This window comes from Phasianus colchicus, chromosome 3, assembly GCF_987193195.1.
Source record: "Phasianus colchicus chromosome 3, bPhaCol1.hap1.1, whole genome shotgun sequence".
Lineage (NCBI taxonomy): Eukaryota > Metazoa > Chordata > Aves > Galliformes > Phasianidae > Phasianus > Phasianus colchicus.
This window is the reverse complement of record NC_143438.1, coordinates 29,534,759-29,548,557: the sequence shown is the minus strand read 5'-3', so window position 1 is coordinate 29,548,557 and position 13,799 is coordinate 29,534,759. Positions and strand designations below refer to the sequence as shown.

At 35.4% G+C, this 13,799-nt stretch overlaps 1 long non-coding RNA gene across 1 annotated transcript; it reads left to right on the top strand.

The window, feature by feature from the left end:
- Positions 1 to 2,414: 2,414 nt before the first annotated feature.
- LOC149918485 (uncharacterized) lies at positions 2,415 to 6,165 on the top strand. Its single transcript, XR_016465517.1, has 3 exons — positions 2,415 to 2,562; positions 4,632 to 4,784; positions 5,280 to 6,165. It is a non-coding gene; the product is annotated as an uncharacterized LOC149918485 (long non-coding RNA).
- Positions 6,166 to 13,799: the final 7,634 nt, after the last annotated feature.

The window sequence follows — 13,799 nt, the reverse complement described above, 5'->3', positions numbered from 1 at the left end:
GCAAAAAGCTTGTTCTCGATGCTTACTTTGATGGGAAGCAAATGATGAACAGAGAGGCATCGGGTGTTTGTGTGAAGCATATCTTGTCTTCTAAAGATAGCTGTTTATAAAGAAGAGTAGAGGGTCGTCTTGGCAAACGAGGAGACTGCCAACACAAGTCTTTTGGAGAATGGAGTGTTTATTTTAGATCAGACAAGGGAAAGGTAGATTAAAGACATGTATCCTAGACACACAGATTTAATCTGAACTTCTTTGTAATATGTTCTGTTGATGGAAAATGTACTCCAATTCTTTAAAAAACAAACCAAAACCAAATGAAGTACAAGCATGTTTGTCAGAACCTGCAGCTTTAGTTCTGGTTCTATATCTACCAGCCTGAGTACAGCTGGCTGTCTTGGAGGCAGAGCTGTGCAGAGTGAGGTGAGGTGAGCTGTTTCTGAGCAAGCAAGAAAACGGTTGGGAAGCTTGTTGCCTTGCTTGATGTCTTGATGTTTGCTATCACGCCCTGGAAAACCTTATTTTTGAAGTTAAGTACCCTTCGTGCTTTTGTGTTTGGTGTTACTGCCCCACATTCTTCTGTTCAAATAGTTAAGACTGATCTTAAGTATCCAAACTGGTGTTAGGCGTGCAAAGAACTGTATTTCTTAATGTTTACTCTTCAGTTACTACTTAGAGGTAGAACTGCTCTTTAAAGGTTTACTTTGTTCTGGCATCAGCTTTGAGATAGGAAGCTACTACCTCAGCCAGTTAGGAGAACATGCAAGATGTGTAAGGCACTCTAGCTTGAGAAATGAACAGCATATAAATTGGTTTGTCCTTGTCTGCACGCTGTATTAAGCTACCTGCCAGAGTATTGCCAATAACATTTCACTGCTTCACTTTTGAATAGAAGCTCCTGAAATTGCGCGTAAACAGATGATGAAAAAAGATCTAGAAATGTAGATTCAGTTGTTTAAGAAGTGAAGTCTGAACATGTGGACAGGCGGTAGTTCTTTCAGAGTCGTTCTTGATTTTCATACAAACACTAGAAGAATACGAGAAAAGAAAGGAAAGAGAAGGTGGCAGATATACATGGGAGGTTGAGATGGCCATATTCAGTGTGAAGGTTTAAAAGCAAAGGTTGAAAAACAACTTCAAAACACTTTCTGCCTCACAGATTTTTTTCAGTCATCAAATACCTGTTTTTAGTATTCTTTGAAGTTCTGTGAATTGTTTTACCATTTTAAGAATTCAGGAAGGGGTGGGGACAAAAGCCATAGCCATACGTTGTCTGATACTTTCTTTCTTGTAGAAAACACACTGCAACCATCCATTCTTATGGAGATGGTTGTTGAGTGTTTTCCCTGACTGCTTTTTTTTGGTTGGTTGGTTTGTTTGTTTGTTTGTTTTTTCCCTGTAAGAAGGAGGCAGTTTAGTATGGAAACCAAATGCTGATTTGCCAGATTACCTCGAGGTTATTTAGAGATACTAGTTGACCCTCAGGATTAGGTACCATTTAGGATCCTACCTACAAACTGTGGGTGATGTTTTGTTGCACTTGTGTGGTTCTGTTTCTGTGGGAGTGAATATAAGTGTGTCCCATTCCTAGTTTAGAGAGCAAGCTTTCACCTATCCAATATAAATGATGTTTTTCCTCTCTAGGACAGAAATTTCAGACTTGTGAATTTGAAATTGAATTTCCCTACAAGAACGTCAGACATGAAAGCCAGCTTTTAGTACAGGAGGAAAAGTTCATAACAAGGATAGGGGGAAGCTTTTCCGAATACTTTCAAAACTTCTGAACTCCCAGTATGAGACATCAGAAACTGGTGGATGCATTTTGTAGAGATTCAAACAAAGTGGACAGAATCTCCATTTATCTTCAGTAGACTTAGGATGTGTTTAAAAAATGGAGCTATCTCTTGTTATAGGACTTTTCTGCAGATTAATTACTTATAGAAAAAGCAAGTGGTCAGACTGGATAAATGACAAAATGACCACAAATAGGGAATTGTTATTAACAGCACATCAGAAAAGTGTTTTATCTTAAATTTTTAATCTTTTTTTTTTTTCCTTTAGAAATAAGGACAAACATTCACCCAAAGAAAATAACAAATAAATCTCTCAGCAGGAAAGACCAGAAGAGAAAATCCTTTACTTCACCCTTAGAAAGCCTCTGTATATTATACTAGATGGTATTTATTTGCACTGACAGTGCAGATACTGAGCTCCAGAGAAACAGTAGTAAATAAAAACAATAATCAGTGAACTGCAAAAGAGTCCTTTTTCTTTGGTTATTTGAATTCAGATGAACAAATGATATTTGAAAAAAAAAAACCAAACCTAAATGTATGCTGTGCTTCAGACAATAGTTATAACTGAACAAATCTTTAGACTAATGGATGAATGCTATCTTGACTATACAGAAGAATGAAAGAGGTACTTCAGTAAAGTATTCAAGAAGTGTTTTGTGAATGCACAAAATGGATCCCTGTGGAGATGGAGAATGAGATGAAGAGAAATCAGAAAGACTGATTATGCTGAAACCAGTGCTACAAAAAAGGATGCTTGAAAGGACAAGTGGTAAGTGCTTGAGAAAGTCTGTGTGCATCAACACTTGTATGTTAAACCAGCGAAAGCCTAATGTCAAGAGCTAAGGGTGACTGAAATCATATCTCCTTTTTACTCTCTCAAGGGTTCCCTAGTCAGCTGTGAGAAAGGAGTTTTGCTAGAGTGAAGCTGTAATCAATTGTTCTTAAGGCTAGGTGTGGGCTTCTTTGCTGTTGTTTCTGATGGTGCTTACACACGAATGCCAACATCAGAGAGCTGGAATTAGATTTTCTTCCTTGGTATCATTGCTGTGCTTAGCTTATTGCACCTGGCTTGGCTGTTTCCCTAATGTGTCTCTGGATTCTGTGGCTTTAGAATTTGAAATAAATTAAATAACTTGCATTAAACAGATGGCTTCAGCAAGCCAAAATATTACAGGCATTAATTCTCCAGCATTTCTGTGATTTTTAAGAAGGCTTGAAATGTACAAATGATTATAAATAAGCAATGCATATTATAAGCAACTTTACAAGCCATATGCTTGATTTTTCTGACCAAAAGTCAGAGCAGCTCTTCCAAGTCCTTCCCTGTTTCCTCTAGGACAAAATGCTAATCAAATATTAAAACTGTTTAATTAATCCTATAAGGGTAGCATTTTGCTGTTAAAGGATTACATTCAGTAATACACTAGTATTCCATAATGTCCTGTTTCAGCATTCTTATGATTACAAAAATGAGGGGACAGAGTCCATATATTTTGTGTATGCATAAGTGTGACAGAAATTCATTTGACTCTGAAAATATATGTATTTTCCTTGGAAAGTATATTCCTGAAGTTTGCATTTCTTGTCTACCACTGCATGCAGACCTGTCCTCTCCTATTCTTTCTTTCCATAGCTCATTGCTGTTATTCTCTCATTCCTCATGTCCTTAATGCAAACTTGGGAATTAAGATTAAAAAAGAGAACTCTTTCTTCTTTCATTAAGCTCTCTTTAGTTTACTTCATTAACTGCTTAAAAGGGACATTTTCCTTCGGGTGACTTACTAGTTTTTTTTTCCACAAAGAGGTTTTCACTCTTTTCAAAGGCTTTTTTTTCCTTCTGTCACATCTGGCTTCTGTGGCTGCTAGTTTCGGAACTGGACTGAGGCATCTCAAAATCTAGAGTTTCAGATAGCCATTTGCTTCATGTAGTCTTTTTCCATTCACTGCTGTGTGGGCCAGTAGACTATCTTCCAGTCTACTGGCAGTAAGTTTGCCTTCTCTTACCTTGATCTCTACTTAGTTTAGTGTTTCGTTATTTGATTAAATACAGTGTGTGGATATTTCTTGTAATGCGTTATGTATTAAATGAGATGAGTTGTAGTTTTTGTTTTAAGAAAGTGCAAGGAGAAAGAGGCCTCAAGTGAAACATGTCAGTCTTGTGTATGTTAGTCTGGAGAAAATTTCTTTGAGAATTAAAGAGTTCTGGCTCACTTGTCTATCAGAAATGGTCTTTTGTGTTTTTTTCTCCCTTTGCTGCTAACCCAGGATGAACTCAGGTTGATGACACATGCATTGTTCTTTGCTGTGTGACTTGACAAATAAATGCAAGTCTATTTTCAGCTCAAGGTCAGGTCAGCTGTGCTTCTGTGTTACCATGGTGAGTGTTGAAATGCTACAAGGATGGGGTTTCACCATTCTCTCTGGTGGACCTGTGTGTGTACACATCACTGAAGAAAGCAGCAGAGATCAAATAACTGTGAATAGCAGGGCTGAAATACCTTAACAGACCTGGGATTTATTGCTGCTGTAGTCACTGTTCTAAAAACTGTTATCTTTGCAGTGGTACAGCACAACTTTAATTCACAAGCTTTTTCCTGTGAAAAAGAAACTCAGAACAAACTGCAGTGTTTCATCTCAGTTGGTTTTAGGATGTGTAATAGCTTTTCCTTTTAAAACATTCAGCAGTTTTACTTACTTATTTTTGCAGTTGTTAGGTTGTTAATTATGATCCTTTTGTTTGCTTTTATCAGTGTTTCTAAATCACTTGTCCTTCAAACAACATAATTGTCTTTGTATGTGAGCTTCATCCAGTTTATCAGCATTTCTCTTGATAAACAGGTATTTCCACAGTCATTCAGTGAGCTCTGGATAATCTTTGTAGCCAGCACGTTTGGAAACAAAACCCAGCATTCCTCCTTGTTCAAATGAAGCAAAGTTACAGGAATTAATTACTATACCTGACTACTGTGTCTCATCCAAATTGAAGATGCTGTAAGTGCTCCTGCCACTGAAAACAGTTTCCACACAGCTAAGGCAGAGAGTGGGAATTAAAACTGGAGAATCTGGATGCTGAGAAAATTAAGAAGAGAGCAACCAAGTGTATTAAATCATGATAAAATTATCTGTCTCACTGCCATAAACAGTGTAAAGGGGATTTTATAATTGTTTTGTCAAGAAGACCTGATTATGGGCAAAGACTCATGCAATAACTGTTGTAAATGTACATCACAAAACAAGAAAGCATTCTTTGACTGCAGCAGAGCTACAGATGTACATGTAAATGTGTATGCAATCTGAGAAGCTGATTGCAACTATCAGTAGGGATTTCTGTGAACATCTGATCACATGTGCAGTGTAACAAATACAATGGGCACAGATAAGTAGAGAGTCCAAACCCTAACTCATAGGATGAAAAATCGCATCTTGTCACCAAAAGATAGGTTAACTTTTTTTTCTTTTCTCTGTTCTTTTTTTTTTTTTCTTAAGAGCTGGCTGGTAGAAGAGAAGCTGACCTGCTTCAGGAGGAGAAGAACTAACATCCCCAGGTTTCATATGGATTTGTCTTCCCTCCTGTATGTTTTCTTCCTTTTCTCCAGTGCTACCTGTATGTTTTGCTGAGTTAAAACAGCAGCACATACGTAGAGTTAGAAAATAACCATAGTATGCTGACTTACTGGCTGAGTGTTACTACTAGATTACATAAGAGTCTGAGTTATAAGTTTTTATTTAATGATCTACTCAGCCACGTATTAATGTAACTTGTAGAATTTAATTAAGGCAATCCCCCATGTCAGACTCATTTGAATGTGGTTAATATATTTAAAAATTAGAAGGGAGAGCAGTGTCACACCAGAAAGTCAATTTGACTGAGGGAACAGAGCATCTTACAAGGGATGCTTACAGGGGAGTGTACTCTTCCACATTAAAACTGCAGCATAAGGTCTCTGAGAAATGGGCATTATTAGCACCAATGTTCTGTTACGTTTCATGGCTGGGCAGCAAAGGAGTGGTCTGACAAAATGATGTCTTACATGGTAGTATATATAAAGCAAAGGCGTGTCAGTGAATTCCTGTGTGGAAAAAATGGCTCCTCCTTACATTCATCGAGACTTGCTGAGGGTTTACGGAGACCTAGCAGTGGATGTGAGCACAGTGAAGAGGTGTGTTTCAGCAGTGTTGAAGTGATGTGAAAGAACAGCTTCTACAGCTATAGGCTGGGTCATGTAAGCTCTCTTGGGCTTCATAATTGAAATTCTTGTAATAGAGGATAGATTGGAAAACCAGAGTAACCTCCAGTTTATAATGGTTCACACATTCTTTGAAATTGCACAAGTGGATTTGAAACAAAAAACTCTGCTCCCCTCACCCCTCCCCAACTAAAGATCTTTTCTGTAAGAAATAGTATGTAAGCTCTAAGTCTGTTTTCACAACAGATTTGAGTTTCTTATATTTCTATAACATGCAGTTTATTCAAATTATCCATCATTTGAATAATGCTCTATAATTTGTTGTGGATATAATGCAAACTGCCTACAAAAATTTCAAACTAAACTAACTTTATTTTTCAGAGTCGCTGTTTTGGCTTTTTTTTTTTAAATTATTTTTCTTAATGCATCTTATTCTGATTTTCTTGGCTTAGTTTTTATTAATTTGTTTTCTGTTGTTACAATTTAAGCATTTTGTGCAGTCTTTGTGAAAGCAGTATAATCAATTCAGTATAGCATTAAAATAATTCAGTGTATAATTAACTTCAGGTTTTTCAATACTTGCTTTTGATATGATGTACAAAGTTATTTCCCTTATGAATTTCAGTAAGTTAAAGCTCTTCAGTGCTTAATGAAACATTAATGAAACAATGGTTTATCACACTAGCAGTATTTTCTACCATCTCCATCTTTAAAACAAGTGTCAAATTAGTGCATGTAACTTCTGTGTTTCCTAACTATATTTATGGAGAATAAGCAATAAATACAAGCTCCATCTAACTGCTTTAATGTTTACTAGTTAATTGTTCTTTGTATAAATATTGAACAGTACTATTCATTCAGTAATCAATATTCAAAATATTGAGCAATATTCTTTTTTAGAATTTTATTCACTTCCTTTTAAATACTCAATTCTTTTAAATTTAAACACCCAGAATCATAGAACCATAGAATGTCCTAAATTGAAAGGGACCCATAAGAATCATTGTCCAGCTCCTCCTGTTTCATATCATTTTTAAAAGACAAGATATTGAAATTAGATTTACCACATGCTCAGTGTGTTCTCTTGTGTTTATTCCTCTTAAATATCTAGTTTCTGGATTTAAAACAAAATCCAAATCTACGGGTGTTACAAAGAAAACAAAAAGTAGATTAGAACATGGCTTATTTGAAGTTTGTGAATAACTTCATTTGTGTGGTTTTTTTTTGTTTTTTTTTTTTTGTTTTTTTTTTTTTTTTTTGGTGATATGAGATATGTAAGGGACCTTTTCTTTCTTTCCAAAACCCCATAATGTTTGAAAGGTGCAGGAATGTCAGAAAGTAGCAAAAAGGAGGAATGAAATGCAGAACTCAACTTACAAGAAGGCAGGTGGCTTATATGAATTGATTTGCTGGAAAGATTTAGAATGGCCTTCCTAGGTAGCATAATTTTTGTAAAACCTTACTTTTTTGCATCTTGTTTCTTCTTCCTTAGGTGTTTTCCTCTGTGCTCTAGCACAACTTAAGTCATGCATATTTTTCACATTAAAAAAACTAAAAATCTGTAAGTTAAAAAAGAAAAATGAAACAAAGTAGAATTTGAGAAGAACACAGTAGATGGAGAATGTTTTCAATTCAAGTTGATAAGAACTCCAAAAATGCCAATACAACTTCTGAAATTCACTGGAAAAACTGTTCTCCCATGCTGCCCCTCTTTTTTTTTTTTTTCTTCTTGCATTGTCTGTCATCCAGGCTTCTTCTATACAGCTACATTTGATAAGAGAGGTCCATTCTTTTGGCACAGGAGAAGATTAATTTTTTTCATTGCCTAAGGAGAGACTCCTGCCTTCAGTTTTAATCCTTCATAATCCCTTCACCACCTCTGTGCAAAAGTGCACAGAATAATTTAGATATGTTTTCAGGCTCAGAAAGGCTGAAAGTGGATTTGGGATTTAATTTAATTTTTCCTCACAACTTTGTTCTTAAAGCACGAATCATAATTAATTGACTTGTGTGAGCAAACTTGGCACTGAACGGTTAGCAAGGACAATCCTTTCTACAAAAGCTAAGAGTTAAAAAATACATATATAAACTACAAGATAATACAAGATTCATGATTTTTGAACATGGTTAACAATGGTCGAATTTTGATTTACTGAACTCCATAAAAATTGCACCAGTGAGTGGAAGGAAAGTTAGGCTAAAATAATATTCAAGCAACCCTGGATTCTTCATGAGATCTTGTTTTTGTTGCAGCAAGGATATCCTTGTTTTAGCCAAACTTAAAAGCAAGATGTTGTACACACTATCAAGTTTTTATTTAAGGTTTTGATCTTAGATTACTTACTAGGTGTATTTGTGATAGACATTTATGTATCTAGAGCGCAATACAGTGTTTGGCTTGGTGGCTACCATGGAAAGGTGCACCATCATGAGCAAAGCAAGAGAGTGTCATAAAGTACCTTAAAGGAGGAATGAGTTTGCAGAGGAGATAACTAAAGATCAAGTTATCATATATATATCATGCCTCTGGAAACTGAAGATGGAAAGATAATCTGGAGTGCACAGTCCAAGAGTTCTATGGTAGGTTCTCATGAGTGAGTCAGTGGAGAATACACCTAGAAGATGACTTCTTATACCAGTATTTTGAATAAGTCTTAAGAAAAGGAGATTAAAGCAGACAGCATACAAAGAACAAGTAGTTAGTAAGAATGGGACTGATCTTGAACTGTTTTCGGTCAAAATTTGCATGTATAATTTAGTTTTTCTGGCATCCCTCAGTGCGCAGTGTGGCTCCCTGAAGTAATTCATCCTATGTTTTTTAAACACCTCTTTTAAAATGGAGTCTCTTGTCCTTTGGAGGTACCTGTTCCTCTTTTTCCACAACGAAGGAAACCTTAGTGGTGATCATAAATGAACTTCTTAGTTTGTAGGCAGCGGGAAGTAGGAATTTCTAATCCTACAGAAGATACGAGAACTGAAGGAGTGCTCCCCTTTCCTTCCCCCGTCCAAAAAAAACCAAAAAAAACAAAAAAAAAAAAACCCCAAAAAAACAAAAAAACAAAACCAAAAGGTAGAGATTAGACTATTTGTGAGATTAGTGACTTTGCAGAAAAACTGAGTTTGGTGGTATTCAATGCATATTTTCCTGCACATAGAAGTGTCAGTTCTTCTGGCAGAAGGTGAAGTTTAAACTATAGCCCCCAAGACAGAACCATCTGCAGTATAACCAGCAGCATACTGCTTCCACTGGTGCTTCATTGGCATCTGGAAGGATTAGACATCCTTGCTTCAGTTAGCTGGAATTCGATAACTGTGTATTTTTAAGTAGCTAAGATCTCACTGGTGTTCCTGAGAGATTTTGTCAATGGAAAGGACTATTTACTGATTTCATGCAAATCACCTGACTCTAAGATGCTCTCTCAAAGCAAATCCCTAGAAACCATAGAAATTGCAAGTAATAAGCATAATTCTCAGTTTTTATGCAATTCAGTGTACTTTTTCCCATGAATTATGAAAACAGAACTGTAACTAAAGCTTAGATAAGTACAAATATGGTTAATGAAACAAGTTTTCCTCTATCTGCTTTTCCTCTAATGTTGTTTATTATACTTGTCTTTTAGAGAAAATTTCATCCTCTGGGCCTTCTTAAGTCTCTAGAGTTCTCTGTCCTGGAGCTTAAAACACTGCATTCATCTTAGAAGTTTGTTTTTTTCTTCCCCTTCAAATGACAGTTGTTCTTCTATAATTTTAAAGTTTTTTTTGTTTTTTTTTTTTATGTTGTTATCATACTGAATAACAGAAGATTAGACTGTACCACAGCAAATTCCTATTCAATGTACATGATTGTATTAATGAGAAAACACCCTGAGAAACTTCTGAAAAAAAAAAAAGGGGGGGGGTGGAAGGAAGGAAGTTTTTCTTGCTGACGTTCTGGAGGGAAATGTCCTATTGTAGTGCTTCTTATATATCTGACTGCCTTTGTGTGCAGAGGCAAGAACACAGCTATTCTTACTTTTTATCCTGGGCATTTGTGAAGAAAGACATGGTGGGGGAGATGTCTTAACTTCAAGCCTTCGTTTTTAGTTGTCAACTGGGACAACTAAATATTAATGCATAATAAAATGATGTTCTAATTATTATATTGAACTTTCACATTTTTTGAAGAGTCTGTCCCAGTCCTTTCGCTTTTAATCAGTACTCAGCGTGTGACAGGATACTGCCATTTTCCCTCAAGGATGACATGCTTCATTTTATAAAGGAGGCATTTTTAGAAAATGTTGTCTCTTTCAGACCTTAGCAGTCCTGACCTCCAGTTCTCAGATTTCTTATGTATTCCTATCTAAATCTACAACATTCTGTATTACTGGGAATTTTTATCCTGTGAGCAACTTCTGTGTTAAAATGCATGATCTCATAAGAAAGTAAATGACAATTAAGTTTAGTTCAATTGGAAATCTTATCCTGATGGCCTTGTAGATGCTAAAGCAGAGGCCATTATGTGTTTGGGAACAGAGACTAGGAATTAAATGCAAACATTCATTAAAAAATTCTTGGAAGTATTTTCATATTAAACACTTACCAGTTCGTATTCTATCAGAATAAGTTTTGTATAAAAAGCAGTCACAGATGTTAAATATTTGCTATTTAATGCAGAGTCAGTAAGTGTAAGAATTTTAAAAATAGACCATGAATATTTGGGATGTCACAGGTCCATAAATATGTTTATGAGAGAGGTACAGTAATCAAGAATTCGTAAGATGCTATACTGAACCATGGTGGGTCTTATAAAAGATTGATTTAAAGATGCTTCCAAATCAAATGTGAGTTGACAATCATGAACCATTATAAAAATATTAATCTCTGTTTTTGAAAGTGAGTACAATTTCTTGTTTGTAACAAATCTGTGCTTTTAGTATTATCTTGCTACATATATTAGGAAGGTAGACTTTAAAGAACATTGAGTTTTAACAGTATTCCTAGACTCCTGATTATTTGAACATCAGGAAAATGAAAGAGATGCAAATCAATGCTTCTGTATTCATGAAATAAGGTTTTATTAAAAGTAAATTTTTTCATCACAATATTAAGTAGAACAACAGACTCAAGAACACTCTAGAGGAAATAATTGTGCAGTACTTGGAATTATTTAAAAAGTAAGTACAAAAGGTGTTGCTCAAGGGGGATCTGGGTCCATTTCACTGTCAGAATAATGAGAAACTAAGTATTTTTGGCAAAAAGCCTTGAGGCACCATAGGTCTTTCTTTGTTTAGTTAGTCTAGCTGAGTTTATAGACATGTTTGTTGTGGTTTTTTCTTTCTGCAGTGCTTTGGCTGGAGTGTTGAGATTCTGTATTAAGTCAGACTGTTATAATGCCCTTGTTCATGAGAATCTTCATGGGAACTGGCTGAAACTTAAATTAGAAAAGTGATCTAGTGTCCGCACATCTAGAATATTGGCTGCTTATTTAGCAAGAAAGACTTCAGCCATCAATCCACTTAATTAAATGATGAATGATTTTATTAGTAGCTAAGAGTGAGACAAGTGAGAAAAGTAATAAAACAGCAGCTGGTGTATTACATGCTCTTTGGGGGCATTTTTTAAAGTTTGTTTAATTGGAATATTTTATCAGAAATTGGAGGTGACAGTTATAGATTTGATTAAGGGATGGAATGAATAAGAGATAAGAAGTCATAAAAAGAAACCTCTGTCAGAGGTTGCAATTTTTTGCTGTCGTGCATCAGCACTCTTCATTGTTAGTAATATTCTGAATTGAAGAAGCAGTAGAAAATTAGCAAGCAAGTTATAAAGGATACACCAGTAAAAGTTATGAATGTGCGCTGACTGTCAGCATAATGTATTATTTCTGTTATGTATAAAATTATCCAAGACCTACAGAAGTGTAAATGGTTGCCAACAGCTGTTTCATTAAACTGCTCCAATTCAGTTAAGAACACTCTGTGTATATCAGGTTGCGCAGTGTTTGACTTTGTGATCGGTGAAATACAGAGCAACATAAGGCATTTGCTTTTACAGTGGATGTAGAATGTCATTATAGTACAGTGAAACACTGCAGATAAACAGAACATTAAATGAGGAGAACAGTTAGTTCAGTATTTCTCAACGTCTCTTCCTTTTTAGTATTAGACTGGAGCTTAAGCATACATACACTGATGTTATTAAATAATGATAATAAAAATGAAAGTGCTTTGATTCTCATTGGAAATCTGTTGGTGACAATGAAGTGAATGTTAATTAAACTAAATACTAGGTCATGCTTTGCATTAAGAAATGTTAAAAATGCAGGCTGTCAGCTCATATGTATTGACCTAATTCCTAATGCTATTACTAGTTCATTGAGGAATACAATCTCACTCAAGATATTTCCCAGGAAACATTTCAATCTTCTGTTATGGACTTGTAATTTCATGCCATGTTACTACATTAAAAAGAGTCCCTGGACAGATTCTACCTTCACAGTTAGTTAGTTCAGTGTTAGAATATGTATCTCACTTATGTGTAGTTTTCCTACAGGTGATGTTTACTGTGGTTTATACTACGGCAGGCTCCATATCATTGGTAATAAAGATTCCTTTCCTCTGATCAGATTTCTCAACAAGATGTTTTCAGGTAGCCATGTGCACATGCAAGTGATATCTAGAGGAATGAATGCCTTAGGTCCTAAGTGCTAGTTCCTTGATTAGGGCTGTATGAGCAGACAAAGTGACCTTATTGGTACTGTGGGCCAGAATCAGTCATTCTTACACTACTTGAGATAATTTTGTATCCAAAGCACATATTATATCTAACATAGCTAAACTGCAGCTAGGGAACTTAAAAGCTACTGATTAAACTTAAATTGTGTAGAATTACTTATGAATATGTCTGTGGAAGGCAAGCCCTTGGCACCTCTTAAAGTTCATTTTTTAAATCTATATAATGCAGATCAGATTTTGGAATATTGGGCAGCCTTGTCATTGTCACTATCAGCTATTATATATGTTTTATTGATCTCTGTGGCTCTGTTTATTCTGTACTTAAGTGTTACTTTATTTGAAAGATGAATCTTTGGTGAAGCATAATTTCGGGTGCAGCATAATATGCATCTAGTTCTGAGTACTGTTGAAGCACTCACACTGAGATCATGTTGAAATTTTACCCTATAGAAACCTGCACTTGATTAAATTAGCATTTTCTTGACAGCTTTATAACTTTCAGAATCTGTGACTGCTACTTTTGATAAATGTTCTCCTGTTGAGAGTGTGAGTAGTACTTTTAGCACATTGTGTTGTGGATGCTTCTGTGCCAAATGCATTGCATGGCATCTGTTCAAAGTAGTTTTATCCCAATCTTAAAAGAGCTGTTTTACTTATCAAATTTAACCCAGCCCCTATTGTAATATTCCTGTAGTAATTATGTATGAAGAGCATGAGCTTATTAGTTACAACAGACCTTTCCTCTTCATTTTGGTGTCCTGGATGCAGTGATGGCTTGTTATGTACAAGGAGATTTTGGTGATTGAGAAAAAGCAGTAATGAAGAGTAAACAGCTGTGACCAAATGGTATATTTTAACTAGAAGTCAATGATGGTGTGGCTGGTAGCTTCTTAGTTATTGTTGGCCTTTTGTTCTACAACAACCAAATTAGGAATAGCATTTTTTATTCTGTTCAGAATATTAATATGCTAATTAAGTTAAACAATTTTAAATATCTATTAAATATATTGTTTTAGCATTTTGTTTTGAATGAAAAGGCTTATAATAGAGGTACGTGACCCCAAGTGATAACTGAAAGCCATGCTGTTCTTAGTATTGACAGCTGA